Source organism: Scyliorhinus canicula, chromosome 15 (genome assembly GCF_902713615.1).
Source record: "Scyliorhinus canicula chromosome 15, sScyCan1.1, whole genome shotgun sequence".
Lineage (NCBI taxonomy): Eukaryota > Metazoa > Chordata > Chondrichthyes > Carcharhiniformes > Scyliorhinidae > Scyliorhinus > Scyliorhinus canicula.
Window position 1 is genome coordinate 142,777,586 of NC_052160.1, and position 21,159 is coordinate 142,798,744.

General features: G+C 47.9%; 1 long non-coding RNA gene across 1 annotated transcript; it reads left to right on the top strand.

Moving 5' to 3' along the window:
• The first annotated feature begins 1,127 nt into the window (after positions 1 to 1,127).
• Positions 1,128 to 20,644, top strand: LOC119978084. Its single transcript, XR_005463375.1, has 3 exons — positions 1,128 to 1,231; positions 17,958 to 18,076; positions 19,990 to 20,644. It is a non-coding gene; the product is annotated as an uncharacterized LOC119978084 (long non-coding RNA).
• The last annotated feature ends 515 nt before the right edge of the window (positions 20,645 to 21,159 follow it).

Here is a 21,159-nt window from a genome sequence, read left to right on the forward strand (position 1 = left end):
TTTTGTGTTTGCGGAGGCCCCCCCCCCCCCGCTCGCTGTCTCTCGGTCAGTGGTTCTCAAACGCTTTCATCGGCAGACCGCTTAGATTGTTGGGAGGGGGGGGGAGGGTACCCTGACTCCACTTTACTTGATGTGGAGATACCGCCGTTGGACTGGGGTGAGCACAGTAAGAAGTCTTACAACACCAGGTTAAAGTCCAACAGGTTTGATTCAAACACGAGCTTTCGGAGCACAGCTCCTGAAGGAGCTGCGCTCCGAAAGCTCGTGTTTGAATCAAACCTGTTGGACTTTAACCTGGTGTTGTAAGACTTCTTACTGTGCTCCACTTTACTTAGCAGTGCAAAATGAAACACATTAGAATCGACACAAACTTATGGCAACCCACTCCCCAACCCCCCCCCCCCCCCCCCCCCCCCCCCCCCTTGCCTTACACCTAGAAAAACAGTTAGCCAATATTCCCGGCTTTCATTTCTCCATCAACAGCTCAATGACTTGACTCTTTCTGGTTTCATTTCCCTTTAACAGTTTCAGCCAGGCTGGATTAGCTACTAGCATGGACGGGTGAGGGGTGTCACTGGCTGTGGGCTATCAACCTCACGTGGAAACTTACACTTCGATTGAGCTCAAGCATTGTTTGCTGTGCTGGAAACTGATTCAGCTGGCTGGGGGGGGGGGGGGGGGGGGGGGGGGTGCCCCTGTTTATGTGGGCAGAGCAAACAAAAATTCCACGCCATTGACTGACCTATATCAGCCCACCCACAGTTAACACTCACCCGGTTGTCCTTTAAGCAAGTATTTTATTTTCTATTTCAGTCACTGAATTGAAACGACGAGAGGGAAGCTTCTGCGGGCTGTTTGTGGCAAAGTCGGGCAGACCTGTAAGAGGAACAATTTTGCCAGTTATGCCAGCTTATTTCATACCAGCGAATGTATGCGGTTGTCACATTCTTACGAACTGAAAAAACCTCTTCTTGTTTCTCTTGAGCATTTTTGGGGTTAACTGGGTTGGCAGCTCGGAGACGCAACACACTCAAGAGAGACCCACCCCCTCACATGTTCAGCTTTTGTTTAATTACATTTTCTCAGCCCTGCTCCCCCCCCCCCCCATCCCCCACTTGCCTCTCCCAAAGGTGTTGAAGGCTGAACATCTGTTTGCAGTTCCACATCTGCACGAAAATGGAAAACAAGTGTGCATTTGTGCAAAGGCTTGATTGAATCTGCCAAATGGTTGGTGAGTACGCAGTTTAGGTTTGTGCTGCGCTTGTTGATCCTCCCCCCCCCCACCACCTCCCATAGCCTAATCCAAATAGGTTGCAGTTGGAAAATTGGTGTAATCTTCGGATTTAGCTGCCCATTTATAGCATTTAATCATGAAGGCACTAAGATACTTCCTTAGACTTACCGCTCCATCCCCATCTTGTTTTTCCATCTGGTGGTGTCCATTCTACTAACTCTCTGGTGGGTCGTAAGTCCAGGACAATAAATATATGATTCATGAAATATGTAAATATATTGTATAATCTTGGATTGTTTTTACTGGAGCAACGGAGGTTGAGGGGCGACCCGACAGAGGTTTACAAAATTGAGTGGCATAGAAAGGGGAGAGTCGGATGCTTTTTCCCAGGATGGAAAAATCAATTACCATGGGGACCATAGGTTTAAGGTTCGAGGGGGAAAGTTTAAAGGAGATGTGAGAGGCAAGTTTTTGTTTTACAGAGGGTGGTGAGCCCCTGGAACTTGCTGCCGGGAGAGGTGGTGAAAGCAGATATGATAGCGACGTTTAAGAGGCACCACGACGGAGATATGAATAGGATGGGAATAGAGGGAGACGGAGCCCGGAATTGCAGACGTTTTTTAGTTTAGACAGGCTCATGATCGGCACAGGCTTGGAGGGCCGAAGGACCTGTTCCTGTACTGTAATGTTCTTTGTTCTTTGACCTGCCAGTCTCAATGTTCTCTCTGCCACCATGTCCCACACAGGCGTCTGACCAGTCCTGAGTAGCATTTTCTCACTGGTGATGTTATTGTTTCATGTGGCATCTAGGATCTTACATAGGCAGCAGTGGTGAAAGGCATCCAGCTTTCATGGCACATTTGGTGTTCTCTTCTACACCTCGCTGGCATAGATTGGAATTGGATCTACAATGAACATGTCAAGTAGCAGCTTCTTGGCTGTGTTGATGGTTGTTGGATGTTCACACCATGTGAAGCCACTTGAAAATCAATGCGGTTTTGCTAATTCTTGTGTGGGCACTGATCTCTCCATCACCCCCCCTGGAGATGTTGCTTCCTCGATAGGGTTACAGGTCTAATTTGCCTTCCCCTTCTGCCCCCACATTTCCAACAGGAGGAAGAGTCATGGCTGACCTTTCCCTTTGTTAACCCAGGGACGATGAGGCTGTTATATCTGTGCTGAGATGGCACTGCATTCTATATGTAAGAACTTTTTTGGAATTCTTTAAAATATCTTTGCAGTCACCCAATGTCTGCACTGATATTTCCAACTCAAGCTCCCAGTTCCTTCCACCGTTTGCTAACTTTCCTCTAAGTCCACACCCAGGCTTAACCAGTCAAGCACAGTGAGCATCAATAGTAATCAGATTCCCATAATCAAACACAGAAACATTGAACACTCTAAAGGCAAATTGTCCAACTATCATTTCTGCTGAAGCCAATTAGCTCAGTGCAGCCCAGAGATCAAGCAAAGGACGGTCTTGCTTTGAATGGCTTAGTTCCTCACTGGATAACCATCAGGGTGCCAATCATTTTATAACCTCAGATTACTAACAGAAAGTGGCAAGGAATCAATTTCTCTGCAGTTGCTCTCCCCTCGGATTCTAATACAACAATTTGCCTTTCGGTCCTGTGCTGCTATAAAAAAGCAGCTCGCATTGATGTAGCTAACATTTCTTGAAACATCCCAAAGAACTTTGCAGCCAGTGATTTATTCTTGGAGCGTACCTGCTGTTCTGTAGACACAGAATAGACGCTAACTTGGCAAGAAGCAGTCTCCCACAAATGGCAAACAAGATGAATGATTAGTTAGTTGACTTCAGGTGAAGCCAGCCATGGCATTGGGGGCTGTTCTTCAAATAAGCTCCATAAAGCCCAGGTGAACAAGTAACATAGTGTTGTGTTCCGTGATCTTGTCTTGCAATGAATCTACAGGACTGCTGGTGACTTCGCTAGAACTAGAATTTATGAATGTACACGTGGTAAGGTAATGATCAGATACAGACCAAGTTATCATTGAGTTACAGTACACTCTCCTGGAACTACCCTTATGTGCGACTGTCTGACCCCACCTGTCACACTGCTGAGTACAAGGCCACCTGCTGGTAGGAGGTCACACTGCTGGGTATATGTAATATTATCTACAGGCATATCACCACAAATAAGACCTCAATTTAACATTTTACCTGAAAGAAACAGCACAGGTGAATACCCTCACGGTGAGTTACACAGCTTTTATGCTAATTGAATCCAATGTGCACCCACTGGAGAGATATTTACAGTGGATTTATTCCACAGGAACAGGGTCATTCATGCTCAATAGGCCTGTGCCAGTGATAATGCTCCACAGGAGCCTTCATCCATGGGTGCGATTTAACTAAATGGGAACAAAGTCCCATAGTGAGCCCGTTTAGCCACGTGTTTCCCGGTTGGTGGCTGACCCTGTCACAAATGAGGCGGAGTCTGTATGTGTGTCCCAGTTGTACCGGTTGTTTGGCAAACTTTCTGGACTCTTTGAGATTCAAAACCGCACCCTTGAAATTTCAGTCAAAACCTCACTCTTGCGGCGCCGAGGACCCGGGTTCGAATCCCGGCTCTGGGTCACTGTCCGTGTGGAGTTTGCACATTCTCCCCGTGTTTGCGTGGGTTTCACCCCCACAACCCCAAGATGTGCAGGTCAGGTGGATTGGCCATGGTAAATTGACCCTTAATTGGAAATAAATAAATAATTGGGGACTCTAAATTTTTTTTTAAACCTCACTCTTTGAATTTCAGTCTATGCTACCATGCATGGTATTGAGACATCAAAATGGGAGTGAAGAGGATTGTGATAACCCTCACGAAGCCCACGGGGATACACTGATAGATCTCCCTGTGGGAATTGATGGAATACCAATTTCCCCGTGAGTGGGCGGAGGTCTACACAGCTGGGGCTCATTACTTAGGCCTTTAAATATCGGCCCAAACTGGGACTGGGACTCTCACTGGTCCCCGATAGGGACCCTATTGTTGTATCCCGCAATAGCGGCCTTAACCTTTAAGTTTATATTAAAGTTAAGTGAATCTTTTCTCTCGATCTCCTGGAACAGTATACTGGCGATGAGGAAAAAGGAAAAAAAAGTGTTTCTGGCCAACCTTGCCGCAACCAAATAGTTCGACAAGAAAATGAAATCTAAGGAGATTCGAAGGTTCCGCTGTTCGGGAAGTTGGCGCTACACAATGCAGGTGGACAGGATTGTGGTCAATTTGCTTTTCGAATGCGATACTTCTTTCCAGAAACGCTTGGACAGAGAAGACTGACAGCAGGGGATTCTCCTGACTGCTTGAGGGGCACCAACGTTCAGCATCATCAAAAGCCTCACCTATTGGCAGATCTAACCCTGCACCTAAAAAGAGCCATTGAGCTGTCTATATCTCATGAAAACACAAACAAAGGAGCCCAGGAACTCCAGGGTTCCATCAATTACAATGCCAACAGTGTCGGATGACCCCTGGACAAGAGAACTACGCCCCCTAGGGACGCTGCTCAAGTGATCCACCCACCTTTATGTCAACAATCAGGTAAACGTTGCCAAGACAAGGCTCGATGGCCACGGGCTACCACAGGCAGATGGGAGATCTCCCCAGAGGACTAGAGAGAGCAGTCACAGCATTGCTGCACATGCGGTTGCAAGACATGCCAAAACCAAGGTCGCCAGAATTGGCAGGACGCATACTGCTCCAGCCAGAAGATGAAGCCACTTCTGAACAGGGTCTTTGACATTGACCAGGAAGAGCTGATAGAACGGAACTGCATCACTGCCCCGAAGGTGGCCCCGATCCGGATTCAACTTCAGGTCAAGGGTCACCCCCTAGACACAGGAGCCACAGGAGACCTTGTTCTCAATCCGAATGGACACCCTCAGGCTTACCTGACACCAGGGACAGATTGGCAACATATACAGTGGAACCATTTAAAATCGGAGCCATCGTGACTTTAGTCACCCACCAACAACAGTCCGATTGTGGTACAGCACCAGGACCCAGTATTTTAGGCCAAGGTTAGTTGCAGAAACTTTGCTTCGACTGGCTGCAGATCTTCAAGATGTGCACTGGCAACTTATACGAGGTCCTTGGGAAATATCCAGGAAAGTTTTCCAGGAAGGCCTCGGGAAAATAAAAAGGGCCTGGGAAAAAATTTATGTCAATCTAGAGATCCAGCCCAAGTACTTTAGTGCATGTCTGGTCCCTTACGCCCTCCTAACGAAGGTGGAGTCCGAATGGCAATAGTTTGCAGACCCGAGGCATTGTACACCCGGTCCAATTCACAGAATGGGCAGCACCAGTGGTCCCGGTGTTGAAGCTGGACATGTCTGTCTGCTTTTGCAGCAATTACAAGGTAACGGTGAACAGAGCCTTATGCCTGGACTGGTACCCCTGGCTTCACATCGAGGACCTGCAGGCAAAACTGACCGGGGGCCACACAACACCCTGGAAGAAGTTCTCCAGCAATTCTCCAATGCAGACGTCCTGCTAAAGAGAGACACGTTCGTGTTCCAGGCAAAGGAAATCACGTAGTCTGGATATTGCATAAATAGGGATGGCCTGCATCGAGTTGAAGGAAAGTACAGGCCATAAAGGAGCCCCAACAACGGCAAACAAAGCAGAACGAAAATCATTCCTGGTGCCAGTAAATTACTGTGGGAAATTCATACCAAATCTAGCTACCCTGCTTGCAGCCCTCTACGCACTCTTAGCAAACGCTACAGGCAGAAATGTTCACCAGGGTAAAAAGGCAATTGCTGACAGCTAAAATACTGGAATGCTCTGAACCCTCAAGACCGCTCATCCTCACCTTTGAAGCTTCGTCTTATTGAATTGGAGTGGTCTATACCATAGGTGGGTCAATGGCATTGAGCAATCAATAGGGTAAGTGTCCAGGATCCCTGGCTGACAAGGAGGGGGTGATACGGCCAGATCGTGAAAGAGGAATTTTGGTCATGGTATCAGCAGTGAAGAAGTTTCATCAATGTGTGTTCGGACCCCATTTCACCATTACTATGGACCATAAACTCCTATTGGGCCTCACCAAGGAGAACAAGGCAATTGCCCCGATAGCCTGGGTCTGGGTCCAACACTGGATGCTACTATTAGCAGCCGATGAGTATGCATTAATGCATCCCCCAGGAGCGGTGGCGACTAGGGGCTTTTCACAGTAACTTCATTGAAGCCTACTTGTGACAATAAGCGATTTTCATTCATTTTTCATTTCATTAAGTCAGCTACCATTGTCCATAAACCCACCCCCACGAATGATGGACAAAGTTGTGGTAACCTTAAACCCTACCTGTGACAGCCAAACAGATCCACATACGGACACAAAGGAACTCTGCACTGATGAACTTGCACCACAAGCAGTGGGATCCAGGGAGCCCCCACGGAAAATGATAGCCCTTCCTTATGACGTGGCAAAAACTCAGCATAGACATTGGTATAATTCTGTGGGAAGCGCGAGTGGTCGTCCCACAACCAGGTCAACGTACAATACTGTAAGAACGACATAACTGATATCCTAGCGTCTCGAAAATGAAGATGAAGGAGATGTGTGTGGTGACGTGTACTGACTGACCGAGGACATCGGGAACATGGTAAAACTGTGCTCGGCTTGCCAGGAGAGATGAAACCTCCTCCTGTTGGCCTCGCTCCACCCCTGGGACTGGGAGAGCAACCCTGGAAATGGAAGGGCAGCCCTGGGAATGGGAGGGAAGCCCTGGGAATGGGAGGGAAGCCCTGGGAATGGGAGGGCAGCCCTGGGAATGGGAGGGAAGCCCTGGGAATGGGAGGGCAGCCCTGGGAATGGGAGGGAAGCCCTGGGAGTGGGAGGGCAGCCATGGGAGTGGGGGCATGCTTGTTTTGCTGGACCGTTCATGGGTTCGATGTTCCTGATTCTCATAGACGGTCATTGATAATGGCTGGACGTGTACCGATGGCCTCCACTACCTCAAGAGCCACAGTGGAAAACTGCACCTGTCGTTCAGTTCCCACGGAATACCAAAGGAACTTGTCATGGATAATGGGACCGTATTTACCAGCAAGGAGTTCCAAGCATTCATGTGTACCAATGGAGCAGAACACATTCACCTCGCCCAATACCACCTGTCCTCGAATGGTTTAGCCAAGCGGGCGGTCCATTAAAATGCGGCATGAGGAAGCAGCACACAGTCTCAATATGAAGCTGGCATGATTTGTGTTTAACTACAGGACCATGCTGCACGTAACAACCAACCAATGTGGCTCTAGAGGAACTACTCAATGGTCAACGCCTCAGGACCCATCTGAGTTTAACGTTCCTGAGTCTCAACGGGAAAGTGGACGCAAAACAAGACTTACAAAACAAAAAAGTCACAGCCACTGGACGCAAGACAGAGCTTTCAGACCGGGAGACGGCGTACATGTCGGTAATATCGGGGACAGCTCTCAATGGACCCAGGGTGGTGAAAAACAGCCGGTATCATCAAGACAAGGGAAAAAAACGTCTGAAACACGAAGACCACCTCAGGTTCAGGGAGCCCATCTTAGAGGGAGCCACGCCAGGCAAATCGGTACCCTCACCATCCTTCATGCATCCGACAGACAAGCGGTATAGCCCGCCAGGAACCAATGTCTGAGCCAACAGGATTATGAAGACTTGGCCCCCGATATGGATACCAGACGACAGAACTCCCAGGGGATGGTGTAGCCAAACATTTAGGTTTAGATTTATTGCCACGTGTACCGAGGTACGGTGAAAAGTATTGTTCTGCGTACAGTTCAGGCCGATCATTCCGTAATGAAAAACATTAACGTACAATAAATACACAATGTAGATACATAGACGCATCGGGTGAAGCATACGGAGTGTTATGCTACTCAGTAGAGAAGATGTGTGGAGAAACCCCAGCTGTGGCCCTTCGGCGCTCCACGTGGAACAGACGCTCCCCGACTCGCTATACGCACCCCAGCCCAGCTCTGCCACTGGCAGACACATGGCCACACATGAAATGGCAAAGAAGGCCCCATCAACAGGACACTGAGGGACATGATTTGGATTTGTGGTGGGGGGATATGATAATCCTCACGAGACCCACAGGGATATAGTGATAGACCTCCCCAGTGAGACTCATAGAATATGAGCTTCGCCATCAGTGGGCGTAGGTCCACCCAGATGGGGCTTGTTATTTAACCCTTTAAATACCCATCTGAACCGGGAGCAGGACTGTCGCTAGCCCCCAACTGGGACCCTCTTGGTGTATGCTGCGGAGTGGCCTTAACCTTCAAGTTTATAATAAACTTAAGTGAACCTATTTCTTGGATTTCCGAATGATTAAAAGGATGATAAGAAGATAGAATTAGATAAGTTGATGTCTACTACTTACACTTTGAGTGGAACTATTTAATTTGCAGCCAGACCAATAAGATCACTTTTGGACAGACGTGCTCATCTTGGCAAGTCTTGTAAACCAATTTTTCTTCTTGAGGTCCCCGCCCAAAGGAAGGTCTGATCCTCAGGGTTGCAGTTTTCACCTGCATTGGGTTAAGGAGGCAGGTCCCAAAGTCACTGCAGCTGGAATGGGGATTGAACTCCATGCTGTTAGCCCATCACATGCAAGGCTACGGACCAAGTGCTGGAAAATGGGTTCAGAGTAGATAGGTGTTTGATGGCTGGCGCAGACGTGATGGGCCAAAGGGTCTCTTTCTGTGCTGTATGACTCTATAACTAACTCAACCAGCCCCCTAATGAGACTAAATTGCTGTGGCAATGTACACTTCTGATGTGTTGGGCAGGCTGGGTCGATGTGGACTGCACTTGATGCAGTGTAGCGAGAGACAGACCTCCAACACATGATAAGATGAAACACAATTTTATTTAACGTCTTAACTACTATACTGACTTGACTTGAGACCTAGAACTAGCCTGACCAGACTTACTAGCTACCACATGGTGTTTGCACTGACTAGCTCGCGAACTCTGACTGTCTCAGTGGCTGGGTCCAGAGAGAACGGGAAACCTAGTGCACTCTGGCTTTATAGTGGTAGTGTCCTGTCTGGTGATTGGCTGCTCCGTTCTGTGTGCTCACTGGTCATCCTGTCTGTCAATCACTGTCTGCACTCCATTATATACATAGATATATATTATGACATCTCCCCCCCTTTTGTTTAGATAATAAATATTAAGGTGCGTGTGGATGTGGATATGTGTGTGACTATATACAGAATGTGCAACAGGGAACTTATATACATAGGAAGGTGACGCTAGTGCAGATATAGGGCAGATTAATTAGTAAAAACGATATTTACAGAGGTCAAAACGATAAGGTAACAAAGTTGTGCAAAGGTTTAGTCTATAAGTTTAGTCTCTGTGGCGGGCGACGAATTCTGGTTGATCGCCGCAAGGGTGGATCAGGAGCCGCCTGCACACGGATAGGCGGGACTGCCGCTGATGCGGTGGTCGCAGGGGTCGGCAGGATTGCTGGTAGATCGGTGGAAGAATACTTGGTCTGACACAGATAGTGTTGAGATCGGATTTCGAGATGAGGTTCGCCGATGCGCCGGTGTCCAGTTTGAACCGGATGCGAGCCTTGTTAACTGTGAGGACAGCACACCACTTGTCATCGGGATCCACACTGAGGATCGAGAGGTGCTTCACTACCTTAGAGAAAGGCAGTGCATGCTTCGTAATGATGCCCACCCGGAATGGGGATTTGAGGCACTCAGCATCAGGATCTGTTGGGCTGTCGGGATCGGAGTCTGGCATGGCCTGCTGTATTGAACGGACACTTCTGCGTCATGGCTGGGATCGCTGGATGCTGGGCAGTGGAGCAGATCTGCAGAGGGCTGCGTAGTGGCCAAGCTTGCCACACTGTAGACACCGTCGTGATTTTGCCGGACATTGCCGCTTTAAATGGGCGGAGCCACAATTCGGACACGTCATGATGCCAATGTCAGCGCATTCCGTGCGCCATCGTGCATGCACAGTGCGGTCGAACGACGTACGCTGCTGCGCCGTCTGGTCGTCGGTCTCACCGTCCCGTCGGTCGTGGCGCGCTTGCGCAGGGGCCCGGGAAAAACGCGTGAAATGGCCACTCTCGTCGATACTTAGGCCCTGCATTTGTGTGATAGCCTGCACCCATTCAGCCTCGTGGGAGGATAGGTTTGCCGTTTCTGCCGCCCTGATGTGGGAGTACCGAATGTTCGTGGAGAACGCACGTTTCGATGGCGATGGTGAGGGTGAGCTGCTTGACTTTCAGGAGCTGCTGGCGAAGGGAATCGGAGTGGACCCCGAAAATGATCTGATCCCGGATCATGGACTCAGTTGTCGAGTCATAGTGACAGTACTGCGAGAGGATGCGGAGATTGGTCAAAAAGGACTGAAAACTGTTCATCCTCACCCTGAAGCCTCTGCTGGAAAATGTAACGTTCTATTTACAGCGGTCAAAACGAGGAGGTAACAAAGTTGTGCAAAAGTTTAGTCGATAAGTTTAGTCTCTGTGGCGGGCGACGAATTCTGGTTGATCGCCGCAAGGGTGGATCAGGGGCCGCCTGCACACGGATAGGCGGGACTGCCTGTCTGCACTCCATTATATACACAGCCAGGGGCTGTTTAGCACAGGGCTAAATCGCTGGTTTTGAAAGCAGACCAAGCAGGCCAGCAGCAGGGTTCGATTCCCGTAACAGCCTCCCCGAACAGGTGCCAGAATGTGGCGACTAGGGGCTTTTCACAGTAACTTCATTTGAAGCCGACTCGTGACAATAAGCAATTTTCACTTTTTTCTATTCATAGATGTATATTATGACAACTTCTACATTTATGTTGCAGCCTGGAGCTATGGATAGTGCTGGGAGAGGCTCCAATTCCTTTCCATCACAGGGTTGACCGGGAATCGCTCCCTGTCTTATTGCCTGCCTTTGTCATATGTTGGGAGGATTTACAATAGTCACTAAACCTGTTTAGCTACATTATGAAGACATTCCTTGGCCATCAAGACCTGGAGTGGGAGTTGAACCTAAAACTCTTGGTTCAGAGGCTGGGACATTAACCAACGGCGCCACAAGTGAGCCAGGTCGAAGGCAGCATATTCACTCGTCCTGGAGCGGTGACTTGTCCTTCTGGAGTGGTGACTCAGTCATCTCCTCTTCTGCTGACTGGCCTTGGAGAAAGGGACTTTGTGGCGGGGTGAGGGGAATTTCGATAAGGCCCTCAAATCTTGCGCTGCCCGTTAATTTAAATGGTAGTCTGGTGCTAACCATGATACTGAGAGGCTGCAGATCTCAGCAGGGTGTCATAGTTTGTGTCATCACTTCAATGTAGCCTGCACTAAGTAAAGTCAGATTGCACCTCTTAAAGAGGATCTGCATTCTGGCTGTAGAGGCAAGTGGCTGGGGGAGGAAAGTGTCAGATCTGCAGCTGGGCAGGGAACATACTACAGTACAGGGTTTTCCATGACACAGCACTGGAGAGGCCGGTGCAGGAGATGGTCTTGAAAACGGATGTGCTCTACCCATAAGGAGTCAGGATTCCGCACAGACAGATACTGAGTGGGCAAGGAGAGGAGATAGTAATTATGGCTGGCCGTGTAGTCTCAAAGGCCAATATGCAAAACCTATTCTTTTGGTTTGTAAAAAAAGAGAATTTTATTCTTTTTTAAATTTAGAATACCCAATTGATTTTTTCCGATTAAGGGGCAATTTAGCGTGGCCAATCCAGCTACCCTGCACATTTTTTGGGGTTATGGGGGTGAAACCCACGCAAACACAGGGAGAATGTGCAAACTCCACACGGACAGTGGCCCAGGGCCGGGATTGAACCTGGGACCTCAGTGCCGTGAGGCAGCAGTGCTAATCACCGCACCGCCCCTGGCCAATATGCAACACTGAAAGAAGTTCAATGACCTCACGTAAGTAATTAAGGTCAGTGAACGCAAATTCAATGCCATAGCCTATATAAAACCCAAACATATCACTCCTTTTTGCCCCCTCTTTCACTGCTTATTCACCCCTTTCCTGAAGATGCTGGCCCATTACAGCACATGAAGGAATATAGATACAGTCAACAACGACCATCATCAGTGAACAGAACAGCAATTTGTATTTATAAAGCACCTTAATATAGGAAGGCAATGCACAACACTTCACAGGGGAGCTATCAAACAAGACTGGCAGTGAGCCACTTGGGACAGATGACCAAAAGTTTCATCAAAGAGATATGTTTGAAAGAGAATCTTAAAGGAAGAAAGAGGAGGTAACGAGGAGGAGGGGTTAAGGGCAGGAATTGCAGAATTTAGGGCCCGGCAGCTGATGGCACAGCTACCCTCCCCCCACACCAACTCAGTGTGAGATAGGCTAAATCAGCAAGTCAAGGGGGAATCTCAGATTTCCCTCTTCTGTTTAGCTCAGTGAATCATTCCATGCATTTACCGACTGAGCCACAAAATCACCTTTCGAAGGACAAACATAAAAATATTTGGAAAAATGCCCCCCTCCTCCCCTTTCTTAGCTCCTGACATCTAAATCACTCCAAAGTTGCTCCTTCCTGGAAATCCATTCCAACAATTTGCCGTCATCTTAGAGCCAGAGAGTCACGACAGCAGAGAAGGAGGCCATTCAGCCCATTTGGCTCCTGCTGGACAGAGGAGCTTTATGTTCCCAGTTTTAGTTTATTGACTCAGATTGTATTCCTTCTTCCCTCAGTAAGGCCTATTAAATTTTATCTTTCATGTGCACCCATTTGATGTCTTGCACATGTCTAAAAGGCCCCCTTTCAATGCTCAGTTATACAAATGTGATTGGTACAAAGCATTCAGGAAACAGGTGCAGCAACAGCACATTCCTTGTTGAATCCATTTGATAATTAATACTGCGCAAAATCCACCTATAACGTGCGAACATTCAATCAGAAATACTGGGAGTGCAGCAATCCTTGTGTTCCCCACCTGTACAAAATTGAAAGGGAATGTGTTTCCACGGATCACTGTACATCTTAGCCTTTTAACAAGCGCCGCCTGCTGTGGCATCAATGGGGAAGCTGATAGACCTTTCCTGTTGCAGAGGATTTGAATTGCTGCAAGCCAGGCTGTATTTTGTTAATGTTCCACCTGAGCTCTCAGCAATCATACACTTTGGGCCATTTGTTGGGTAGAATAACAGATCGATGTGACCAGCTCTGGTGAATGGCTCTTTTGATTTCCCTCTGCAGTGTGTGGTTTCACAGACTCCCTCTTGTTGACACAGCTGGGAGATGCCGTTTGATTTCCAGTTGAAATGGGAGCCCCTTCTTTTCACCTGCAGTGGAGTGGAGTTTTTTTTTCAAGTTGCACGTTGCAGTGAAGTGGTAAACCTCGGTCGAAGCTGAAGCCTTTTTGTGCGTTGCCCTACATAAAGGCAGCAGCACAGCACTGGAACCATGAAGAAAAACAACTCTGCACGTGTTCGCTGCTAACAAAACCCACAACAGATATTCAGGTCAAACCCATGGACCCAGCGGGATATTACAGCCCAAGCCAAACCGAATGGAGTTTTAAATGGCTCCGTACGGGGGGGGCAAGACCTTAAAACGCTGGCCCACAGCTATCTTTACTTTTTGTTCATCTGCATCCAGATTGAATTGGTGGATTTTTCTCCCACAGGACAATCCTTCCTCTCATGGGAGCATCAACTCTAACTGGGGTAAAGCTTTCTTGCCCATTGACATCCAGCACACGGCACAGTAGCACAGTGGTTAGCACTGTTGCTTCACAGCGCCAGGGTCCCAGGTTCGATTCCCGGCTTGGGTCACTGTCTGTGAGGAGTCTGCACGTTCTGCCCGTGTCTGCGTGGGTTTCCTCCGGGTGCTCCGGTTTCCTCCCACAAATCCCGAAAGTCGTGCTGTTAGGCGAATTGGACATTCTGAATTCTCCCTCTGTGAATCCAAACAGGCGCCGGAGTGTGGCCACTTCTTTGTGAGCCGCAGTCACTTAGTTGCCGTGTTAATCTAAGCCTACTTGTGACACCAGCAAAGATTATTATTATTATTATTATATAGCCAAGGCTGTTCTCCTTTGGTCTCCAGGGGTCTGGTTCCTGTAGATCGAGATGGAAGAGTCACAAACTAGGGGGCACTGATTGGAACCAAAGAGGACGTGAGGAAAATGTATTTATTCAGCGAGTGGTTACAATCTGGAATACAGAGCCTGTGAATGAGGAGGAGGCGGAGTCACTGTGACCGAGGAGGAGGCAGAGTCACTCCCGGTGAGTCAGGAGGAGGCGGAGTCACTCCCGGTGAGAGGAGGAGACGGAGTCATTCCTGGTGAGTGAGGAGGAGGCGGAGTCACTCCCGGTGAGTCAGGAGGAGGCGGAGTCACTCCCGGTGAGAGGAGGAGACGGAGTCATTCCTGGTGAGTGAGGAGGAGGCGGAGTCACTCCCGGTGAGTGAGGAGGAGACGGAGTCACTCCTGGTGAGTGAAGAGGAGGCGGGGTCACTCCCAGTGAGAGGAGGAGGCAGAGTCACTCCTGGTGAGTGAGGAGGAGGCAGAGTTACTCCCGGTGAGTGAGGGGGAGGCGGAGTCACTCCCGGTGAGTGAAGAGGAGGCGGGGTCACTCCCAGTGAGAGGAGGAGGCAGAGTCACTCCTGGTGAGTGAGGAGGAGGCAGAGTTACTCCCGGTGAGTGAGGGGGAGGCAGAGTCACTGTCTGTGAGTGAGGAGGAGGCAAAGTCACCCTCTGTGAGTGAGGAGGAGGCAGAGTCACTGGTAACTTTCGAAAATGAATTGGGCATGCTCCTGAATATTCAGGAGGGCTGCAGGTAGAGGGCCAGAGATTGGGACAAGCGAAACTGCTCTTGCAAAGAGCTAGCAGGGTGTTGACAGGCCAAAAGACTTCCTTCTTTGCTGTAATCCTTCCATGATTCTACAATGCTTCTGTGAAACGCCTTGAGACATTTTCATTGATTTTTAAGAGTGCCATGTGAAAGTAAGATGTTGTTGCTGAGTCCTCTAAGAAGCTGTTAATAATAATAATCTTTATTGGTGTCACAAGTAGGCTCACATTAACACTGGAACCGAGACAGTAGCGGCTGTATCCCTGCATCACCATTGGCCGATCACTCCATCTGTTTGGCGACGCCGATTACTTCTGGCAGAAGCTGCAACAAATAGTTTACTCTCGTCGCTCCTCTTAGCTTGTCAGCAGAAACAAATAGACATAAGGCTTCAAACACAAAAGCTGACCCAAAGATAATTTACCCCCTTGGGTGCTTCACGTGTACAGTGTGTAGTTTAATGAGGGTTTCCGTGGTACAACAGATGGACGCGTTACTTAAAAGAAGCCACACTGTATGGTTGTGTGTCTCCCGGTTTCCCTTTGTCAAATCAGTTACAACAAACGCAGCAAAGGCCAGTGCTTTACAATCGGTTGGGTTGTATTCAGGCCCATTTATTCTTCAAACCTCCAGCACCCCAGAGGCATCTGTTACATTTCTCCAACACCTGAGTAAAACTTGAAACTGGATAATGGACAAGGAGTCCGGTAATTTAGAGACTTCTTGTTAGGCATTCTGTATTGCTCCCGCTCCAGTTCAATAAGTTTTGAGATCATTAATAAGTCCAATATACAATCTGCAGACAGGTGCATTGATGGATGGGTTGTTTGGAGGTTTGCGTGGAGCCAGGAGAGTGCTGTTGATGAGTTAGAACTCACTGTGGTCAAGGGCGACACGGTGGCGCAGTTGTTAGCACTGCTGCCTCACGGCGCCGAGGACCCGGGTTCGATCCCGGCCCCGGGTCACTGTCCGTGTGGAGTTTGCACATTCTCCCCATGTCTGCATGAGTCACACCCCCACACCCCAAAAAGATGTGCAAGGTAGTGGATTGGCCACGCTAAATTGCCCCTTAATTGAAACAAAAGTTTCAAAAACGAACTCGCTGTTGTCAGTGTAGATTTGAAAATCACTGATGAATTTTTAGATGATATTGTTGAGTGGCATCGCATGATGGGAATAGGAGGAGGCCAAGGACAGACCCTTTGGGGACACCAGAATTAATGGTGTGGAAGTGTGAAGGGAAACCATTGCAGGTGATCCTCCATCTGCGATTAAATCGGCAAGAATGGCGTCAAGTGAATATAGGCCCACCCAGCTGGACGAGGGTGGAGAGTCATTGGGAAAATGGTTTGTTCAACCACGGCAACAGGCTGAGACGGCTGGGGGAATAATTTATCTTTGTCACAATGACGCCCGTCACTCCCACTGCAAGTAAACAGAGAATGTCATTTTAAGATAATTGTGAAAGAACCAGAGGAGAGATAAGAAGATTTCTGTTTTGCACAATGAGTTGTTATAATCAGGGTTACGCTCCCTGAAAGGGTGGGAAATGCTGATTCAGTCACAAATTTCAATAGGGAAAGGGATATTTACTTGAAACAGAAGAAAGTTCAGGGGCATTGGGAAGAAGCAAGAGTTTCAGATTGAATGGATAGTTCTTTCAATAAGCCAGCACCGACACTATGGGCCGAATGGTCTTCTCTGCTGCATCATTCCATGTCCTGACAGCAGGCATGAAACAAACCTGTCCTTGGAAAATGCAAGTGTTTCAATTTCAGAAAATTTGATTTTCGATTGTTTCTTTCAAAACCTCAGAATATGACAAAGCGCTTTACAGCTTTCGGAGCCTCGGCGATTCTCCATCTCCACCGGGGAGAATTCCCGACGCCGAGGTTCACTTGTGCTTTTAAAAATCATGAAACTGGTGCCGCGGCTGCTGAGGGGGAGAGAGGGGGTACGGAAAGTGCCAACATCGCCATAGTTTGCTGCCAGGTGTGCTGCTGGCCGGGGGTCTACTGCCAGGGCCGGGGGAGAGCAGCAGGGGGTGGCCAGGAGGTGGGCTGTGGGGTCGAGGTGGACAGGCACGGAACATCATTGCCGCAGCCGGAAAGGCAGCCATGAAGCTGGGCACTCTGCTAACAGCCAACTACGAATTTCTTTTTTAATAAATTTAGAGTACCCAATTATTTTTTTTCCCAATTAAGGGGAAATTTACCACCTAACCTGCGTATCTTTTGGGTTGTGGGGGTGAAACCCATGCTGACACGGGGAGAATGTGCAAATTCCACACAGACAGTGACCCAGGGCCGGGATTCAAACCGGGTCCTCAGTGCCGCAGTCCCAGTGCGAACCACTGCGCCACATGCCGCCTGTGAACTTAGGGCCACGGGTCATATGGATGTCCCCCCAGGCCACCCCCCCCAGGTGCCCTCTGGCCCCAGTCGACCCATCAGCCGTATGGGCGCGCTCCAGCACAACCAGTGCCATCTTGTTGGCTGGGATGAGCGTGTGTGGGGAATGTGATGTATAAATGTGGCGACAGCTCGTCAGCCTCCCGAGTGTCAATCACGGACCTGACGAATCCCTCACCATTTGTCATTGGAATCGATCGTGTTCCACGTGGCGCCGGTGCTAGCCCCTCCACAGTCACTGAATCGGTCCAGGTGCTGCGCCAGTTTTGCTTTCGTGAAAGTCCATGAATTCTACGCCAGCGTCAGGAACGGAGACTTCCGTCAGCTATATTTGGTTTTGTACTGACGAGGTCTGTGACTTGTAATCTGTGGCAAAGTAGTCACGGCAAACTGTCATTTATTTGTTCTTTTCACGTGTTCAAATGTGAATTCAGGTGTACATTGAACCAATAAAATATTGTTTTTTGAAAAAATAATAACTTCTTCCACATTGATCTTTTACAGCCACCTTCGAGACTAGGGAGCCTCACTTTAACAGCACCTCAGAAAGAGAACAAACCCAGCTGTGCAACACTCCTTGTAAAAGTTTTTACAAATATATAAAACAAAAAAGAGTGGCTAAGGTAAATATTGGTCCTTTAGAGGATGAGAAGGGAATTTTAATAATGGGAAATTAGGAAATGGCTGAGGAACTGAACAGGTTTTTTGGGTCGGTCTTCACAGTGGAAGACACAAATAACATGCCAGCGACTGATAGAAATGAGGCTATGACAGGTGAGGACCTTGAGAGGATTGTTATCACTAAGGAGGGAGTGATGGGCAAGCTAATGGGGCTAAAGGTAGACAAGTCTCCTGGCCCTGATGGAATGCATCCCAGAGTGCTAAAGGAGATGGCTAGGGAAATTGCAGATGCACTAGTGATAATTTACCGAAATTCACTAGACTCTGGGGTGGTCCCGGTGGATTGGAATTAGCAAACGTGACACCACTGTTTAAAAAAGGAGGTAGGCAGAAAGCAGGAAATTATAGGCCAGTGAGCTTAATTTCAGTAGTAGGGAAGATGCTGGAACCTATCATCAAGGAAGAAATAGCGAGTCATCTGGATAGAAATGGTCCCATTGGGCAGACGCAGCATGGGTTCATAAAGGGCAGGTCATGCCTAACTAATTTAGTGGAATTTTTTGAGGACATTACCAGTGCAGTAGATAATGGGGAGCCAATGGATGTGGTATATCTGGATTTCCAGAAAGCCTTTGACAAGGTGCCACACAAAAGGTTGCTGCATAAGATAAAGATGCATGGCATTAAGGGTAAAGTAGTAGCATGGATAGAGGATTGGTTAATTAATAGAAAGCAAAGAGTGGGGATTAATGGGTGTTTCTCTGGTTGGCAATCAGTAGCTAGTGGTGTCCCTCAGGGATCCATGTTGGGCCCACAATTATTCACAATTTACATAGATGATTTGGAGTTGGGGACCAAGGGCAATGTGTCCAAGTTTGCAGATGACACTAAGATGAGTGGTAAAGCGAAAAGTGCAGAGGATACTGGAAGTCTGCAGAGGGATTTGGATAGGTTAAGTGAATGGGCTAGGGTCTGGCAGATGGAATACAATGTTGGCAAATGTGAGGTTATCCATTTTGGTAGGAATAACAGCAAACGGGATTATTATTTAAACGATAAAATATTAAAGCATGCCGCTGTGCATCTGGATAGAAATGGTCCCATTGGGCAGACACAGCATGGGTTCATAAAGGGCAGGTCATGCCTAACTAATTTAGTGGAATTTTTTGAGGACATTACCAGTGCATGTGGGTGTGTTAGTGCCTGAGTCACAGAAGGTTGCTTTACAGGTGCAACAGGTGATTAAGAAGGCAAATGGAATGTTGTCCTTCATTGCTAGAGGGATGGAGTTTAAGACTAGGGAGGTTATGTTGCAATTGTATAAGGTGTTAGTGAGGCCACACCTGGAGTATTGTGTTCAGTTTTGGTCTCCTTACCTGAGAAAGGACGTACTGGCGCTGGAGGGTGTGCAGAGGAGGTTCACTAGGTTAATCCCAGAGCTGAAGGGGTTGGATTATGAGGAGAGGTTGAGTAGACTGGGACTGTACTCGTTGGAATTTAGAAGGATGAGGGGGGATCTTATAGAAACATTTAAAATTATAAAGGGAATAGATAGGATAGATGCGGGCAGGTTGTTTCCACTGGCGGGTGAAAGCAGAACTAGGGGACATAGCCTCAAAATAAGGGGAAGTAGATTTAGGACTGAGTTTAGGAGGAACTTCTTCACCCAAAGGGTTGTGAATCTATGGAATTCCTTGCCCAGTGAAGCAGTTGAGGCTCCTTCATTACATGTTTTTAAGGTAAAGATAGATAGTTTTTTGAAGAATAAAGGGATTAAGGGTTATGGTGTTCGGGCCGGAAAGTGGAGCTGAGTCCACAAAAGATCAGCCATGATCTCATTGAATGGCAGAGCAGGCTCGAGGGGCCAGATGGCCTACTCCTGCTCCTAGTTCTTATGTTCTTATGTTCCTTTCAGTGTCACCTTACTTTTGGGCTCATGATTTTGGAGTGAGATTTCTGACTGAGCCGTGTTCTTGCTGCCAATTGAGCCACGGCTGACACGCAAGTGGAAACTAATATTGCAAGAGTTTCTGGACATCACAGTCAGAAGCTATTCACAGTCCAATGACAGGTATCTCTATGTTCAGTACCGGGCTACTCAATCTGCAAGCAACAGTTTTGGAAACTGAACTCTGACAATGTCAACAGGGTTCTGCAGAAATATGGGGTGGATCCAAAATTCCTTCGACCATTCAATTCCATTTTCAGTTCGCATTTACATTAATTTCCACGCCAGTCCCTTTGGTTCCAAATGTTACTTTTGACCTGCCTCGGGAAATTCGCCCGACCTTACAGCTGTGAATACAGGAGAGCCCAGCTGCTGATTATATGATGTACTCACGTCAACCTTTGTACGTGTGTTTTTCACAGTTCAGTGAGCTCCTTCTTCCGACACACTGTTTGCACAGAACCAGGTGAAATATTACAAATGAATTGGACGTTGCATTGTAAATGTAGCTGAACAATGGCCTTGCGTATTCACAAAAGTACAGAGTGTTCATTTAACCTATCTTCATTTTCGTTCCTTTGGCTGTTTCCATCCATCTACTCACAATGTGAGACTTTCTCGCTCCCAGACTTTGCCAATTTTCGCGTTAAATAAAGATCACTTTGAAAAGAAAACTAATGCAAAGCTTCTTTGGGGCTCCGTTTAATCGCTCCATTGAGAATGGCACTTTCTAACGCCATACCAACAACAACAACCTGAATTTTATAACGCCTTCAAAGGTAGAACAATGCCCCAAAGCCTTCCTAAAAATGGAGGCGGAGCAAAAGAATGAGACACGAGGAGGACTGCCCAAAAGCTTGATCAAACAGAGAGTTTTAAAGGGATTTTAAAGAAGGAAAAGGAGGTGGAGAAGGCAGCACACCCACCAGAGATAGGTTAAGGCAAATGGAGGAGAGGCTTGAGTTAAAAGAACAGGTAGTGAAGTTGGAGAACTGGGGGAGGTTATAGAGATAGGGAGGGGCAAAGCCATGATGGGATTTAAATGTGTCTGCACTTTGAGTTGGTTATCTTCGCTAACGTGGTGCTCAGGATGATATAATTAGTCTCGGCCTCTCTGAGCGAGGAAGGAGAATACAT